Source organism: Nicotiana attenuata, chromosome 10 (genome assembly GCF_001879085.1).
Source record: "Nicotiana attenuata strain UT chromosome 10, NIATTr2, whole genome shotgun sequence".
NCBI lineage: Eukaryota > Viridiplantae > Streptophyta > Magnoliopsida > Solanales > Solanaceae > Nicotiana > Nicotiana attenuata.
Genome location: NC_031998.1, coordinates 47,204,673 through 47,221,927, shown reverse-complemented (window position 1 = coordinate 47,221,927; position 17,255 = coordinate 47,204,673).

Genomic DNA, 17,255 nt, shown 5'->3' with positions numbered 1-17,255 from the left:
AGGCTGACCCTGTCGACCTGAATGACCACCTGAAGTACCATGAGCGACCTGGAGAGCTGACTGAAAGGGCCTAGGAGGATGGCCTCTACCATAAGAACCTCTACCTCCAAACGAGGTACCACTGAATCTGCCTGCATGACGTGGCCTCTTATCCGACCCATGACCACCTCCCTGTGGCAAAACCCTCTCAACTCTATGGCCCACATCGGCCGCCTCCTGAAAAGTGATCTCACTCCCGGCCTGAGCCACTGTGCCCGGCTGACCTGCCACCACTGGCTGAACTCTTGGAAGCAAACCCGCTCGAATGACGCTCTCCACGAAGCCTACCAATCGGACTAGAGCGTCCTGAAGAACTGGGATGGCAATGAACCCCTCTGGGACCTGAGCTAGGCCCACCGGGACTGCTGGGGCGGGAACCTCCTCCTCCAAATCAACCTGAGGCTCCGCCACCGGAGCTGCTGTTGGGGACTCGGACTGCTGAGAGGTAGATGAAGAAGCGCGTGTTCTCGCCATCTGCGGAAGAACAGAGTAGAAATTCAATCGGTACTTGAGAAATAAAACCACACGACAAGAAAGAACAAATGTGAAACTTTCCTAACTCTGTAGCCTCTGGGGGATAAATACAGACGTCTCCGTATCGATCCCTCAGACTCTACCGAGTTTGTCCGTGAGTTGTGAGACCTATGTAACCTAGAGCTCTGATACCAACTTGTCACGACCCGGATGTCCCACCCTCGGGAGTCGTGATGGCGCCTACTAATAGGAGCTAGGCAAGCCGACTTAATTTACTTCTTTTAGAAATTATCGTCCATTTAATGAAAACAAAGCATAATATGATAAAGCGGAAGTCTCAAATATAATTAACTGAAGGAAATGCGGAAGTTTAACAAAATCCTCTACCCAAGACTAGTGTCACAATACTCACGAACGTCTAGAGAATACTAAATACAAGGTTTGAATGAAACATAGCACTGTCTGCTTCGGTACAAATGATAACAAACTGAATAAGATAGAAGGGACTCCGGGCCTGCGGACGTCAGCAAGGCTACCTCGAATGTCCCTGGACAGAAAGCTCGCTCCCAGAATGCTACTGCTACTCAAATGCTGCTCCAACACTTGGATCTGTGCAAAAAGATGCACAGAGTGTAGCATCAGCACAACCGACCCCATGTGCTGGTAAGTGCCTAGCCTAACCCCGGCGAAGTAGTGACGAGGCTAGACCAGACTACCAGATAAACCTGTGCAGATATATATACATACAAGTACAACAAAATGATAGCGGAAAACAACAATTAAAGCTGGGAGAGAGAAACAGGCTTATGGGGTAGCAGATAAAACAGAATATCAGGAAATAACAAAGAATCTACATCTAATTTCTTTTAACACGGAATAGGGGAAAACAAATCAATTTCCCTTGTTTCAATTTCCTCTCGTTGCAGGCATGCAACACGATCCCATTTCCTNTGGTCCAAACACGAGGCTACGGACAAAACCCAATCACCCATAACCCCACTAGTTCAAATATATAATTTGTTTTAAGATTCGACCCCAAATTGAGGTTGAATCACCCAAAATTCTCAAAACCCTAACTCTACCCAAAACCCCTAACTTCTACTTTGATTCCATGATTTAGGGCTAGGAATTTAGTAACTAATAGAGGAAATTGAAGAAAACAAGTTGAACAATGCTTACCCAAGAAGTTTTGATGAAAGGGAGCTTCAATGGACGCCTAAGTGCTTGGAGAAGAAAGGAGTTCTTGTATTTTTATTAAAATCCCGAGCTACTGTTCTGTTTTTAACTTAAGAGTTCGCTGGGCAAAATTGCCCTTTGCGTTCGCGGTAAAGGGGCCGCGTTCGCGAAGGGTAAACTGGGTAAGCTATCGCGATCGCGTGGAGACAGACGCGAACGCGTAGAAGGAAATTGCTGGGGTCCAGGAACTGTTATACGCGAACGCGATAGGGGAAACGCGAACGCGGTGAAGGGAGTCTGGCAAGCTACGCGAACGCGGTCATGTGTCCGCGAACGCGAAGAAGAAAAAGGGCTAAGCCCTCAGGGTCAGATGACTCTACGCGAACGCGAGGCGAGGGATGCGAACGCGATGAAGTAGAAGGCTAAAGCTACGCGAACGCGGATGAGACCACGCGAACGCGTAGAAGAAAACACCTGCAACAGCTGAAACCAAAAACCTGCTACATTTCCTAAGTGTAAAAACACCCTGAACCACCTCCAATTCACTCCCGAGCCCTCGGGGCTCCTAACAAATCACACACACTAACTCAATAACATCCTACGAACTTACTCGAGCGATCAAATCGCCAAAATAACATCAAAAATCATTGAATCAAGCCTCAAGATCATCATTTTCATTTCAAACTTCATAACTTCCAATTTTAGATATTTAGGTCCGAAACACGTCAAATGACATCCGATTTCGACCAAACTTTACAGAGAGCGCTTAACACATATTTATGACTTGTACCGGGCGTCGGAACCAAAATACGAGCCCGATACCATAGTCTTTTAATCAATTTTCATTTCCATTTTCCTTAATGATTTCAGAAAAACAATTTCACAGAAAAATTCATTTCTCGGGCTCTCGACCTCGAAATTTGACTCCGGGCATATGCCCGAGTTTCATATTTTTCTACGGACCCTCCAGGATCGCCAAATCACGGGTCCGGGTCCGTTTACCAAAAATGTTGACCAAAGTCAACTTTAATCATTTTAAAGACACATTTTGAAATTTTTCACAGAATTTAACATATAAGCTTTCCGGCTACGCGCCCGGACTACGCACGCAAATCGAGGCAAGCAAAATGAGGTTTTCATGGCCTCGGAAGCACGGAAAAAGAGAGAAATCCGGTGATGACCCTTGGGTCGTCACAATTTTACACTGGATAAAATAACCATTTAATTATTAACTTAATATTCAGTATCTTAAAATCAACTATACTTTTGATTATTAAATCTTCATTTGAATTGTGTAAGCATTAATTATAATTAGGACTTCAAACTAATTAAGAATTTACCTTACATAACTATAATACCTTCCATGTTAGTATTTCTAATGTTTAGTATTTTAAAATTAGGAAAAATATAATTGCCTAAGTAACGAATTTAATGCATGTTCAACGTATTACTTGTCAAAATGCTCTTGAAATTAAATAACGTGGAACGTATTCAGAAGCTCAAGACAGCTTTGACTACGGCGCTGGTGTTGGTATTGCCCACAGGTTCAGGGCCATATATAGTATATTGTGATGCATCTCGTATTGGACTTGGTGCGGTGTTGATGCAGAATGGTAAGGTTATTGCATATGCTTCACGACATTTGAAGATCCATGAGAAGAATTATCCAGTTCATGATTTGGAGCTAGCAGCCATTGTTCACGCGTTGAAGATTTGGAGGCATTATCTATATGGCCTATCGTGTGAGGTGTTCACGGATCACAAGAGTTTGCAATACTTATTCAAGCAGAATGAGCTAAATTTGAGGCAAAGGAAAAGACTATGACATCACCATCTTGTATCATCCTGGGAAGGCCAATGTAGTGGCCGATGCTTTAAGTAGAAAGTCAGCCAGTATGGGCAGCCTTGTGTATATTCCAGTCGGTGAAAGACCGCTTGCTTTGGATGTTCAGGCTTTAGCGAATCAGTTCGTGAGGTTGCATGTTTCTGATAGATCTTAAACACTCTTGCGTTATGTTTTGATGATCTAACACACTTACTGCTCAGAACCAGTTAGGGAACCTGACTTACTTTGGATTGCTACAAACTCTAACGGACTCCAATAAAAGATGAACTGCTACAGATTCGGGAGCTAGGAACCAAACAAGGACCTGATGCTCCTGTGGTTCCTATATAGCAGTACAGAGTCATTTGGACACAGTTGGAACTGAAGTGACTGACAGCATTGTTTCTGCCGCACTGCACCACACTGTCAGCCCACTCATTCTCTAACCAAACAAAGTACTCACATCATTTCAAGTGATGTGATCAAGATGTACCAAAGGGGCTTTATACAAAAACATCACTGGAAGGTTTCTATTTCTCATTCAAGCCTCTAGCAAAAAACGAAAAATTCATTCTCTCAAGCTTGAAGAACAAGGTTGAACGCCACTACGGACCAGTTCCTAAAAGATTGAGTGTTGCTGTCCTAGTTGAGTTGTAACCTTGTTATTGCACTTACTATATCTCCTAAATCGTTTACTTAGAAGCATACTGATTAGGAATTCTCTTGTAAATTCGTAAACTCGTTGAGTTTATGTTGTTACTAGATTTAGTCATAAGGAAAAGTCTTTGAAATCGTAGAGTTACAAAGTGGCTTGTAGTGACAGCACCACAAGTTAGAAAAGGCCTTTGTAACTGGGATAGTCACAAAGTGGCTTGTGGTAAAGGTACCACAAGTTAGTTGAGTAAATCCTTTGCAATCGGAAGTATTGTAAAGTGGCTTGTAATAGGTAAGATTACAAGTTAGTGAAGTTAAAATCCTACAGTGTATGTTGTGGTTTTTTTATCCCCTTGTGCGGGATTTTTCCACGTAAAATTCCTCTGCCTCATTTACTTACTGCTTTACTAAGTGCTCTCAGCAGAAACTTGTAGTGAACCAGGTTCTCTACGATTTGGTGGATCAATACAAACTAACAATTGGTATCAGAGCGGGTTCCTCCTATCAGGCTTACACCTAGGAAGGATCCTCATGGCGGCTCCACTAAATTTTGAAGAAGGTCAATCCATATACCACCCACCTAAGTTTGATGGAAAATACTATTGGTGGTGGAAAGCTAGAATGCATGATTTCATCATGGCTGAGGATTGTGAGCTTTGGGATGTCATCTGTGATGGTCCGTTTGTTCCAATCAAGGTACTAAATGAATTTCCATTTTCAATAAAAAAAACCAGCAAAGAATACACTGAAGCAGACAAGAAAGCCGTGGAAAAGAATTTTCGTGCCAAGAAAATTCTGGTATATGGTTTGGGACCTAAAGAGTACGACATAATCTCTACATGTGACACTGCTAAGGAAATATGTGAGGCTCTGCAAATAGCTTATGAGGGAACTACACAAGTAAAACAAGATAAATATAATATTGATGATAGTTCCACTATAGCAGTTGAAGGCGAGGAGATTGGATATGACTCAACGCTTGCTTCGATGGCTCAATCAGATAATGATGAAGACAATGGCAATGAAGAGGTAAGCTTCAGGGATATTCAGAAAAATCTGAAATCCTATTCTCCAAAAAAACTTATGTGTTTAGATGACATCTTAATTACTGCCTTTTGTAATCTTGCGGAGGATAGGGATTCCTTGATCTTAGAACTAGAAGAATCTGAACGCACTAGAGAAGACTTAGTGGCTGCAGTTACTAATCATAAGAAAACTACCGAAACCCTTAGAAAAGAAAAGAACGAATTGTTGGTAGAAATTGCAGACCAAAGGGAACCAATAGTAAAACCATCTACTAAGTCTGAACCTGAATGTTCTGTAGGAGGAAAGGAGATAGCAAGTGAGAAATACCTTAGGCTTGAAGATGAGGTGAAAGCTTTGAGACGTAGGATGAGTGCTGAAATTGAGAAAAATGATCTCCTTCAAGCAAATCTAAAAAAGGTAATGGATGATCTTGAAAGGTCTCTAAAGTGGACCTGGTCCTCCGAAGCTACCACTGCCTTACTTACAAATGATAGTAAAAAAAGGCAAGGAGTAGGGTTTCAAAGGGAGAAAACTTCTCACAACCCTCACAGTAAGAGCATCACTGTATTTGATAACTGGCCTTGTACCCAATGTGGGAACACTGGGCGCTTCAAGGAAGGTGCTCATGCCAAGAATCAACCAGTTCAGAAAGACAAAGTGGCTGTTGAAACCGTGTCTACCAAAGAGGAACCAGGTTCCACTCACAAAAAATGCACATTACCTGCATGGACCAAAAGAGCTCTTATTCATCCTCTTGCTTACTACAAGGGACCCAAACTTGTTTGGGTTCCTAAAACTAACTCCTAAATCTTTTGTGCAGGGAACAGTGAAAGGAAGCGGTCAACAATGGTTCATGGATGGTGGATGTTCAAAACATATGACTGGAAACACCACAGACTTTCTTTCACTAAAAGCCCTACAATGAAGGAGTGTATCATTTGGTAATGGAAAAAAGGGGTACATTCTTGGAGTTGGAAAAGTTGGGAAGTCACTCACTCACTCTATTGAAAATGTGTACTATGTCAATGGGCTTAAGTACAGTCTCCTGAGTGTTTCTCAAATTTGTGATAAAGGAAACAAGGTGGAATTTTTGTCCAAAATATGTACAGTCACTGATCTTGTGACCGGTGAAATAGTTCTAGTGGCCAAAATATACAAGAACATCTATGTTGTTGATTTTGAATCTTTACAGAATGGTGATCTGAGTTGTCTGAAGGATGTTGATGATGATGCTGAACTTTGGCACAGAAGATTGGGCCATGCAAGCTTTTCTCTTCTGAACAAACTAATTCAGAAGGACCTGGTCCATGGTCTGCCTGTGTCACAATTCAAGACTCAAAAGGTCTGTGATGCCTGTGCGAGAGGAAAACATGTGAAGTCCTCCTTTAAGTCAAAAAGAGATGTGAGCACCTCAAAGCCGCTCGAGCTCTTGCATATGGATCTGTGTGGACCTATGAAGGTGCAAAACAGAGGAGGAAAGAGATACATTTTCGTGATTGTGGATGACTATTCCATATTCACATGGACTCTGTTTCTCGGAACAAAAGATGAAACTTTTGAGGTATTTGTGGCCTTTGTGAAGAAAATCTAGGTAAAGATGGAGTCTAGAGTTGTTTGCATTAGATCAGATCATGCAACAAATTTGACAATGTCAAATTTGATGAATTTTGCAATGAAAATGGAATCACTCACAACTTCCCAGATCCCAGAACTCCCCAGCAAAATGGAGTAGTAGAAAGGAAGAATAGAACTTTGGAAGAAATGGCAAGAACAATACTGATTGACAGTGGACTTGCAAAACATTTTTCGGCTGAAGCTGTCAACACTGTCTGCTATTTAGTGAATAGGTGTATGATCAGATCACTTCTGAATAAGACACCATATGAATTGTTGAATGGAAGAAAACCCAAGCTGACTCATCTTAGAACATTTGTATGCAAATGTTATGTTCTCAATAATGGAAAGGATCAAATTGGTAAATTCGATGCCAAGAGTGACGAAGGAATATTTCTTGGGTACTCTTCTCAAAGCAAGGCTTACAAGATATATAATAAGCGGACTCAATGTGTTGAGGAGAGTGTCCATGTTATCTTTGATGAATCATATCCATCATGTGAGAAGAGTGCTGAGGAAGATCAAGATGGAGAACCCTCACATGTTCCTAGTGAAGCCATTAACATGGCAAATGGAAAGACAGACATGATGAGTCAAGTAAAAGAGCCAAATGAAGACAATGCTGCCTCATCGTCAACAGAACCAAGCACCTCAATCACGACCACAGAAGCTGAAGAAAGGGTGGTCGATGCAGTTCAGGGAACTCCACTAGTACCTGAAAGAATGATAGAGGAAAATCAGCCAAACATACTTTCCTCCTCTTAGAGTGAACCTCAAGTGTCTAACTGGAGACACCAAAGCTCTCACCCTATAGACAACATCATCACTCCTCTAGACTCTGGAGTACAAACAAGGTCAAGAGCCAGAAATTCTCTTGCCTTCTCAGTGTTTCTCTCCCAGATAGAACCCAAAAACATCAAGGAAACTTTGAAAGATGCAGACTGGATTACTGCCATGCAAGAAGAACTGCACCAGTTTGAGAGAAACAGGGTGTGGCACCTAGTACCCAGAACCCCAGATAGAACCATTATAGGAACCAGGTGGGTGTTCAGAAACAAGCTCGATGAACATGGAATTACCACAAGAAACAAGGCAAGGCCAGTTGTCCAAGGCTACAATCAGGAGGAAGCTATGATGAAACATTTGCTCCAGTGGCCCGGATGGAAGCTATCAGAATTTTAATCGCTTTTGCATCTAATATGGAATTCACCTTGTTCCAAATGGATGTCAAAAGTGCATTTTTGAATGGAATCCTCAAGGAAGAAGTCTATGTGAAGCAACCCCCAGGGTTTGAATGTCATGAGCACCCTGAATATATGTTCAAGCTGGACAAAGCTATGTACGGGCTAAAGTAGGCTCCTCGAGCTTGGTATGAAAGATTGTCAAAATTTCTCTTAGAAAATGGTTTTAAGAGAGGGAAAATTGACAATACTCTTTTATTAAAGAAACAAGGAAGGAACATGCTCGTTATGCAGGTTTATGTTGATGATATCATTTTTAGGGCAACGGCTGACTCGATGTGTGAAGAGTTTGCAAAACTTATGGGAAGTGAATTTGAAATGAGCATGATAGGAGAATTAAACTTCTTCTTGGGTCTTCAAGTAAAACAATCTCCAAAGGGTACTTCCATTTGTCAGCAAAAATACATCAGGGAACTTTTGAAGTGGTTTGACATGGAAGCATCGAAGGTGATAGACACTCCCATTGCAACTGCCACTCGACTGGACATGGATGAAGCTGGAACTCCTGTAAATTAAACAATGTATAGAGGCATCATTGGGTCTCTCCTCTATCTCACTGCCAGTCGACCTGATATTGTTTTAGCGTGGGGTTGTGTGCAAGGTTTCAATCAAATTCTATGGAATCTCACTTGAAGGCTGCTAAAAGAATACTGAGATATCTCAAAGGAACGCATGACCTGGTGCTGTATTATCCATCAGGTGATAGTTTTAATCTAATTGGATATGCTGATGCAGACTATGCAGGTTATCTTGTGGACAGAAAAAGCACTTCTAGAATGGCTCACTTCTTAGGCTCATGTCTTATCTCTTGGGGTACAAGGAAGCAAAATTCAGTGGCTCTTTCAACAGTTGAAGCTGAATATGTAGCTGCAGCATCCTGCTGTGCTCAGCTTTTATGGATCAAGCAACAATTGGAGGATTTTGGAGTTCTCACTGAGAGTGTGCCTCTCCTATGTGACAACACCAGTGCACTCAACATGGCAAAGAATCCGGTTCAACATAAAAGGACCAAACATATTGATGTAAGGCACCATTTTCATAGAGATAATATGGAGAAAGGGTTGATATGCATGAAGTTCTGCAGCACAAAAGATCAAATTGCAGACATTTTCACCAAGGCGCTAAGTAGGGAACAGTTTGAAAGAAATAGAGTAAAGCTGGGACTGTCGAAGCCAAATTAAGAACCTGTTTTCTCTTGGCTGGCTAGCATTCTTAAGAAATAATTAGTTCAAAGTGTTTTCTAGTCCTTGTCTAACTCACTTCAATATCGTTGCAGGTAGACACGCATGATGAGCATAGACGCAGTAGATGCTGTACATGGCTGATAAAAGCGGATTAATTCTTTTAAAAAAAATGGACTTGAAGAAAATGTTCTTTTCAAGAACCAGGTTCTTGTACTAAAGGCTAGTTGTTCTGTACATCCTTTAATACACGTCTTAAAAGGTATAAAATACAACTGCCATATCATCAACTTTTCATATCCGGATGTCACGTCTCTTCAATTCAAAACGTTCCATCTCCCTCTGAAGCATCACAATTCTCCACGCCCAACCGCCGTTTTAGAACTGGTACCTATTCTTCCCCTTCATAATTATCCTTCTCTATTTAAAAACCCCTCTTCTCTTCCCTTCTTAACCATAGGCCCTATTCTAAATTCACCCAAAAGGAATGGATCATCACATCACCTCTCCCAATGGCTGAGAAAACTTCCGATCTCTCTGCCTCATCAGTAACCACCTCTGACCCATCTACGGAACCTCTCGCCGTCTCTGAGCCTCCGTCACCCTCTATCACTCCAACTGCTCCAGTCACACCTTCCCTAGTTTCTCAGCCTCTTCCCAACTCAGAAACCCTTGACACTACTATTCCGTTCTCTCCGTCGTCTATTTCCCACACCAGTCAAACCCTAAGTGGAGAACAAGGTCAAAATATTGAGTTATCAAAAGTCTCCGCCATCGTTGCAGTCGACACCATGGTTGTGGAAGCACCAGTTGAAGAAGAAAAGACTGTGTTTGTGGTATCCGCTGATGGTGTATTGCATTAGGTCATTTCCCTGAAACAAGAGTCACAAAGCGTAAGGGAAGAAGGGGCCATTATGGCAATTGAAGGAAATGCAGTAGCATACACTACTGGGGCTTCACATGGGGAACCTGATCCCTCTCATGAGGATCCAGGTCAGGAGTCTCATCCCGAGGACACTGCTGTTCCTGCATTCGATGTTGTGCCCCTGGAACTTCAAGGACCATAAATGCTATCTAGTGATGAAGAAGACCTGGACAACGTGGCCCTTGACGCATTCATAAGCAAGCGAAGGGTTGTTTCCACCCCTGAGTCTGAAATCAAGCGCCCCACTACCAAGCTTCAAGTAAAAGTGGCCTACGATTCTGCACTCCAAAAGAGCCAGAAAAGTAGTAAGAAGAAAATATGAAAGTTGGTGAAGGATGGTGTACCTGTGGGTGATGACGCTATCCCTGTTGTTGAGGTGGAAGAAGGAACTCCTGAGGAACCCGGTTCCCTTATATGGCGGTCCACGAAAAGGGTTGAGTCTGTTTCCATGGAGAAAGGGTCTACTTCTAAGTCTAAGACGAAGAAGGTAGTGAGTGATGAGGATAATCTTGTCAAGCCAAAGGGAATGGTAAAGTCAGTAGAGAAATGCATAGGAAATGCAAGTCTGAAATAGTTGAAGAACCTAGTCCTGGAAAGAAAGCACGACGTGAGGTCTGCCTTGGCTCTGAGCGCTTAAGGCATCAGAAAGTTCTGCTGGGTCGTACGTTTGACCCAACAATCTCAAAAATGGCCGGAATGCGCCAAATCCTGGAAATGGTGGAGTTTCATCAGTGGACGCATCTTTTCTATGTTGATGCTCCTAAAGTATATGAGGAGGAGGTACAGAGTTTCTTCGCTAGTCTCTTTCCAGTTGATACTGACCATGTTTGTGCTTCGGTCAATGGTATGGACATTATCTTTGACGTACAAGTGCTTTGAGAAATTTTGCAAGTTCCTACAGTTGGAGTGATGAGTGTCCGAGATGTTTGCCAGTACAACTTCCGAAATGCAGTGGTGAAAGATAATTCCAATCAGAAAGGGGACCAGATCCATAAGAAAGCACTACTTCCTGTCTACGAGTTGTTGTTTGAGCTGGTTAACAAAGTCCTATTGCCTCGAGCAGAAAGGCGATCTGTAACTTCAAAATCTGATTTATTCTTAATGGAGCAATTGGATGGTTTCATCCCTGTGAGTCTGCCTTCCATAATGATTGAGCACATGCAGAAGGTGGCTGATTTCAAGGATGGCAATCACGGGCTTCCCTATGGATTCTTGCTGACGCGAGTGTTCAAACACTTTGAGGTTCCTTTAGGAACACGTAAAGTATGGACCCGTAAGCAAACATTCTCAAAAACAACCCTGGAAGAGTGCGAGTGTATTGGAAGTATGGGGGTGTAGGAAGCACTTCAACTGTGTCTCAGCTCATCAATGCCTAGAACAGAGTAGCTGAGGAAATACGTGGATTGGAGGCCAGAAATGCTATCTTGGAAAGCCAGCAAGCTCGGGCGGTTCCCATGTCGAATGATGAGGTGATCCGTTTGACCCAAGAAAATGCTGCTTAGGGTGCAAGTTGAGAACCTGAAGGCTGAACTGCTGAACGAGCAAAAGTCGGGCAACGCCCAAATAGACCTTGTTCTCCAGACACTTGCTGCACCTTCCAAGCCTTTTCCTCCTAGTGCCCCCTAAGATTCCCTCCAGTGACAAGTTTTCTGGATATATTTCTTTTTGTTCCTTGTTGATGGTTGGTGGATGTTTTTGTTTTTCTGTATGGTTGGGATGTACTACTACTACTGCTGCTGTGATCAGGTCCAATGCTGCCTTTTCCTTTTTCAAAGGAAGGGCATATTAAAAAATTATTATATGAATCCTCTTTTATTTTGTCTAGCACCTTCTATTTTGTAATCTATTCTTTCTCATGATTGTGTGCACATATGTGGCATGAGTTAGCTTGGCTGGACTTCTTTGTGCTGCTTATTCTTTTTAATGATGCCAAAAGGGGAAAAGAAAGCCAGCCTAATATAGGACTCAGGGGGGAACCACATTGGGGAACTGGTTCTATAGAACATGAAAGAGTAAGGCATCGTCTCAGGGGGAACTCTTGAAGTATTTTTTACTGCCCAAATCCGACATTATAATTATTAAGTTTGTCATCATCAAAAAGGGGGAAATTTATAGATCTTAAACACTCTTGCCTTATGTTTTGATGATCTAACAAACTTACTGCTCAGAACCAGTTAGGGAACCTGACTTACTTTGGATTGCTGCAAACTCTAAAGGACTCCAATAAAAGATGAACTGCTACAGATTCGGGAGTTAGAAACCAAACAAAGACCTGATGCTCCTGTGGTTCCTATATAGCAGCACAGAGTCATTTGTACACAGCTGGAACTGAAGTGACTGACAGCACTATTTCTGTCGCACTGCACCACACTGCCAGCCCACTCATTCTCTAACCAAACAAAGTACTCACATCATTTCAAGTGATGTGATCAAGATGTACCAAAGGGGCTTTATACAAAAACATCAGTGGAAGGTTTCTGTTTCTAATTCAAGCCTCTAGCAAAAAATGAAAAAGTCATTCTCTCAAGCTTGAAGAACAAGGTTGAACGCCACTACGGACTAGTTCCTAAAAGATTGATTGCTGCTGTCCTAGTTGAGTTGTAACCTTGTTATTGCAGTTACTATATCTCCTAAATCACTTATTTAGAAGCATAATGATTAGGAATTATCTTGTAAATTTGTAAACTCGTTGAGTATATGTTGTGACTCGATTTAGTCATAAGGAAAAGTCTTTGTAATCATAGAGTTACAAAGTGGCTTGTAGTGACAGCACCACAAGTTAGAAAAAGCCTTTGTAACTAGGATAGTCACAAAGTGGCTTGTGGTAAAGGTACCACAAGTTAGTTGAGTGAATCCTTTGCAATCGGAAGTATTGTAAAGTGGCTTGTAATAGGTAAGATTACAAGTTAGTGAACTTAAAAGGTACAGTGTAGGTCTTGGTTTTTTTATCCCCTTATGTGGGATTTTTCCACGTAAAAATCCTCTGCCTCATTTACTTACTGCTTTACTAAGTGTTGTCAGAAGAAACTTGTAGTGAACCAGGTTCTCTACGATTTGGTGGATCCATACAAACTAATAGTTTCTGAGCCCAGCCGTGTTCTAGCTTGCACAGTCGCTCGTTATTCATTATTGGAGCGTATTAGAGATCGGCAGTATGATGATCCTCATTTGCTTGTCCTTAGAGACACAGTGTGGCACGGAGGTGCCAAGTAGGTTACAGTTGGAGATGATGGAGTTTTGAGGATGCAGGGCCGAGTTTGTGTGCCTAATGTGGATGGACTTCGTGAGTTGATTCTAGAGGAGGCCCATAGTTCCCGGTATTCTATTAATCCAGGCGTTGCTAAGATGTATTAGGACTTGCGGCAACATTATTGGTGGAGGAGAATGAAGAAGGATATTGTTGCGTATGTAGCTCGGTGTTTGAATTGTCAGCAGGTAAAGTACGAGCATCAGAGACCTAGTGATTTGCTTTAGAAGATTGAGATTCCTGAGTGGAAGTGGAAGTGTACCACTATGGACTTCGTTGTTGGACTCCCACGGACTCAGAGGAAGTTCGACGCAGTATGGGTTATTGTGATAGGCTGACTAAGTTAGCGCATTTTATTCCTGTGGCAGTTTCCTATTCTTTTGAGTGGTTGGTAGAGATTTACATCCGGGAGATCATTTGTCTTCATAGTGTGACCGTGTCTATCATTTCTGATCGAGGTACGCAGTTTACCTTGCATTTCTGGAGGGCAGTACAGTGTGAGTTGGGTACGCAGGTCGAGTTGAGCACATCATTTCATCCTCAGATGGATGGACAGTCTGAGCGTACTATTCAGATTTTCGAGGATATGCTCCGAGCATGTGTTATTGACTTTAGAGGTTCTTGGGATCAGTTCTTGCTGTTAGCGGAGTTTCCCTAGAATAACAGTTATCAGTCGAGCATCCAGATGGCTCCCTATGAGGCATTATATGGTAGGCGATGTCGGTCGCCGGTGGGGTGGTTTGAGTCGGGAGAGGCTCGGTTGTAGGGTACAGATTTAGTTCAGGATGCCTTGGAGAAGGTTAAGACCATTCAGGATAGGCTTCATACAGCTCAGTCCAGGCAGAAGAGTTATGCCGACCGTAAGGTTCGTGATGTGGCATTTATGGTCGGAGAGCGAGTATTGCTTTGGGTGTCGCCCATGAAACGTGTGATGAGATTTGGGAAGAAGGGCAAGCTAAGCCCTAGGTTCATCGGGCCTTTTGAGATCCTTGATAGAGTGGGAGAGGTGGCTTACAGACTTGCGTTGCCACCGAGTTTATCAGTTGTGCATCCAGTGTTTCATGTGTCCATGGTTCGGAAATATCACGGCGATCCATCCCACGTGTTAGACTTCAGCACTGTCTAGTTGGACAAGGACTTAACCTACGAGGAGGAGCTGGTAGCTATTCTAGACCGGCAGGTTCGTCAGTTGAGATTGAAGAGTTACCCTTCGGTTCGTGTTCAATGGAGAGGTCAGCCTGTCAAGGCAGCTACCTGGGAGTCCGAGTCCGATATGCGAAGCCGATATCCCCTTCTTTTCACCGACTCAGGCACTTTTCTATGTTCGTTCGAGGACAAACGGTTATTTTAGAGGTGAAGAATGTGATAACCCAAAAGGTCATCCCTTGTTTTAGAAGTCAAATCTGTGTTCCGAGGCCTTAAAACCTCCTTTTGTCTCACCTTGATTTGCGTGCACATTCCGGGCGTATATCCGGAAAGCCTTTATGTGAAATTTTCAGAAAAATGCTAAATCTTGCCTTTAAAATTGAATTAAGTTGACTTCGGTCAACATTTTGGGTAAACGGACCCGGACCCGTGATTTGACGGTCCTGGAGGGTCCGTAGGAAACTATGGGACTTGGGTGTATGCCCGGAATTTAATTCCAAGGTCACTAGCCCGAGAAATGAATTTTTGAATAAAATTGTTTCGCTGAAAATATAAGAGTTTTGGAAATTTAACGATGTTTGATTTCGAAGGTATCGGGCTCGTATTTTGGTTCTGTAGCCCGGTATAGGTTTAATATGGTATATAAGTTATGTCTGTAAAATTTGGTAAGAAGCGGAATTCATATGACGTGATTCGGACCCTCGGTTGTGAAAATAGTAACTTTAAGAGTTCTTGAGATTTTTGTTGATTTTAATGCTAAATTCGTTGTTTAAGATGTTGCTTCGGCGATTTGATCACACGAGTAAGTCCGTATGATGTTTTTAGGTTTGTGTGCATATTTGGTTTGGAGCCCCGAGGGCTCGGGTGAGTTTCGGATAGGTTTCGGGATGTTTTGGACTTAGGAAATTTTGTTGTATTGCTGCTTCTGGTATACTGATCCTTTGTGCTTTGCGTTCACGAAGCCACTCTCGCGAACGCGAAGTGAAAGCTTGGATGGGGAGTGGTTTCTTCTACGTGAACTCAAGGCCTTGGCCACGAACGCGGAGCACTGGGGAGATTGCTCTTCGTGAACGCGACTGGCTATACGTGAACGCTTAGTGTAATGGAGGGGGGCTGGGGGAGTCTTTGAGTTGCTCTTCGCGAACGCGGTCCCAGGCCCGCGAACGCGATGGTTAGGGGGGACAGACCATCGCGAATGCGAAGAAGGTCTGTCCAGTGTTTTAAAAACATAATCAAAACGGGAGTCTTCCACAATTTCATATTTTCTTCCATAGAAACCGACCTTGGGCGATTTTTGAAGAGGGATTTCAACACTAAATCATAGGTTTGTGTTCTTAAACTCATCTCTTTCATTTTCCATCAACGCCCATTAGATTTCTAGGCCTAAATCTTGTTCTTACATGGTAGAATTAGGGATTTTGGGAAGAATTGTGGTTTTTACAAAATTGGGAATTTACACCTCGATTTGGGATCGGATTCCGAAATTAATTACATATTTGGGCTCGTGGGTGAATGGGTGAATGGGTTTTGTTCTGAACCTCGAGTTTTGACCAAGCGGGCCTGGGGTCGATTTTTTACTTTTTTGGGGAAATGGTGGAAAACCTATAATTAAGCATTGGAGTTAAATTCTTTAGCATTTATTGATGTTGTTAAGTTAATTATGGCTTGATACAAGTGAATTGGGGACGAAATCTAAGGGGATAGCGGTATTTGAGGCTTGAGTTTGGCCGTGGAATTCAAGGTAAGTGTTTGGTCTAACCTTAGCTTGAGGGAATATGTGTTGTGCCTTATTTGCTACGTGTTAGTGTTGTGTACGATGTATAGGTGTGGTGACGAGTATCTATACGTTGGTGTCGAGCATGCCCGCAAGTCCTATACTGTGACTGTTGCGATTCATATGATGTACTGTCCATGCTTAAATTGATGATTATCCATGTTGGACAAGACTTATGATAATTTCTTGGTAATTGACCATTGTTGAGTATTGGCTGAAGTTGTGATTTATTTTGTAAAGTTAACTGTTGGAACAAGATTCGTTATAGTTGATTCCCTTGCCGGGATGTATTTGTTTCAATTGTTGATTCCCTTGCCGGGGTGTTATTGTTTCTACTGTTTGGGTGAGGAAAGAGTGATAAAGCATGAAGGGTGATGCCGTGCACATTCATACTTATGCATATGGTGAGGAAAGAGTGATAAAGCACGAAGGGTGATGCCGTGCACATTTACATTTATATTGATGAGATTCCGGTTGAGTTTTGGAAGTGTGTGGGTAGAGCAGGATTGGAATGGTTGACTGGGTTGTTCAATGTAATTTTTAGGACGAAGAGGATGCCGGATGAATGGAGGTCGAGTACAGTTGTACCGTTGTACAAGAACAAAGGTGATATCCAGTGTTGTAACAATTACAGGGGTATCAAGTTACTTAGCCATACCATGAAAGTCTGGGAGAGGGTGGTGGAGGTGAGGGTAAGGAAGACGACATCTATATCCGACAATCAGTTTGGGTTCATACCGGGCCGCTCCACTACGGAAGCTATCCACCTTATTAGGAGGTTGGTGGAACAGTACAGGGATAAGAAAAAGGATCTGCATATGGTGTTTATTGACTTGGAGAAAGCGTATGATAAGGTTCCTAGGGAGGTGCTCTGGAGATGTCTTGAGGCGAAGGGTGTGCCGGTAGCCTACATACGAGCGATCAAGGACATGT